The sequence below is a fragment of the Brassica oleracea genome, chromosome C2 (genome assembly GCF_000695525.1).
Source record: "Brassica oleracea var. oleracea cultivar TO1000 chromosome C2, BOL, whole genome shotgun sequence".
In the NCBI taxonomy this organism is placed as follows: Eukaryota; Viridiplantae; Streptophyta; class Magnoliopsida; order Brassicales; family Brassicaceae; genus Brassica; species Brassica oleracea.
In genome coordinates, this window is record NC_027749.1 from 24,039,061 (window position 1) to 24,041,107 (window position 2,047).

General features: G+C 31.3%; 1 pseudogene; it reads right to left on the reverse strand.

The window, feature by feature from the left end:
* LOC106323795 overlaps positions 1-2,047 on the reverse strand; it is an 11,403-nt pseudogene that overhangs the window by 806 nt on the left and 8,550 nt on the right.

Sequence of the window (2,047 nt, forward strand, 5' to 3'; positions counted from 1 at the left end):
GCCCTTCCCTTTACGGTCGCTCCTGCGGTTGGTGGAGTTGGTGGAAGAAGTTTCTTTCGTCTCTTCCTTATCTTAATGCGCACACAACTCCGTCCAGACCGTGTTGTTGATCGACTTTGAGACCTTTTAATAAAAAAAATAAAAAATAGTTTAATAAATTAAAAACAACCTTGTTGATTTCCCATTTCTTCTTCCACTCGTGGATTTGCTTCCCATGGTTGTCCATAACTTTATGGACCAAGTGTTGATAGATAAAGAGCGTCTCATCGGAATTCCAGTTGAATTCTTGCTGAAAAAAAAACACAATTAGTAGAAAATTTATATTAAAGATTAAAAATATAAGTAAAAAATTAGAATACTTACCGCAAACTGACGAAACCACAGATGCTGCTTGTCGGTAGGGAAGTGAGTGAAAGTCGGATGTCCCTTGTCGAGGGCCGAGTACATCATACGGTTGATCCATGCGCTGATCTCGTTCCCGGATCGGTTGAACCTAATAAAAAGACCAAAATATTAATACTGAATCAAATTTTAATGAAAAAAAAATACGTTTAATTACCATGTTTGACCCCGTCCATGTGGATACGGAGTGAGATAGGGAAGATGGTCACGACCGGGCTGTCGAACCAACTCCGCAACACTCATCACTCCCGGAGGACCCGGAGGAGCAGGAGCGGGTGCAGCAGGGGGAGCGAGAGGATCAGAAGCGGGAAATAGAATCCTGAATCTGGCTGGAATCCCGAGACTGGCTCCCCGTACCACCACGACCACGACGCTGTCGAGGCCGTGTCTGATCATCATTAGACCTGTAAATTAAAAAAAAACATATTTATAAATTAGTTATAATAATTTTAATAAATAAAAAAATATATTTAAAAATAGTTTTTAATCACAGATAAATAAATAGTTTAGTTCTAATAAACAAAAATAGTTTTAATAAATAAAAAATAGTTTAATAATTACAAAAAATAGTTTTAATAAATAAAAAATAGTTTAATAATTACAAAAAATAGTTTTAATAAATAAAAAATATTTTAATAATTACAAAAAATAGTTTTAATAATATTAAAAATGTTTAATAATTACAAAAAAATAGTTTTAGTAAATAAAAAATAGTTTACTAATTACAAAAAATAGTTTTAATAAATAAAAAATAGTTTAATAATTATAAAAAATAGTTTTAATAATATTAAAAATGTTTAATAATTACAAAAAAATAGTTTTAGTAAATAAAAAATAGTTTACTAATTACAAAAAATAGTTTTAATAAATAAAAAATATTTTAATAATTACAAAACATAGTTTTAATAATATTAAAAATGTTAAATGAATATAGAAATTTATATTATATATATAAAAATGTTTAAATTTTTTTTTTTAACAAAAATCTCAAATAATAGTTTTTAATCACAAAATTAATAAGAACTAAAAAAAAATTCCAAATCAAGTGAATACCATAATCAAACTCGATTTTACACAATCCTACCATTCACCCTAACAAAAATCTATAAATATCATTCCAAAATCATCAAATCTACTTAAAAACCTAACAAATCTAACCTAAGAGAGTGGGATAGGGTTCATACATGATCAGTGACTGAAATTGAGGAGGATTAGGGCGTTTGGCGTTCGGCGGAGAGAAGAAGGAGGCGTTCGGCGAGAGAGAAGAAGGAGGTTCAGCGGAGAGAAGAAGAGAGAAATAGGAAAGAAGATCTAGTTCGACCTAATGTTATGAGGCGTCCGGCGGAAAATGGCCGTCGGCATTTCCTCGGAATAATTAAATATTTCCGTCAGAATTTCCTCGGAAATCATTAATTCAATTTTCGCGAAATATTTGGCGGCTTGGTTTACCCGGGTAAATTAAAATATTCCGAAGAACCATGTTTCCTCGGAAAACCCTCGGTAATTACCGAGGAAACAGGGTTTGGGGTTTCAAAACATCGATTTTTTTTGCCGTATTTCATTTCTTATACAATTGTAATGCATACCATTGAGGATTCTTTGTATAGATATAAACCATGAAATAACAAAATTTCAAAAATAATTG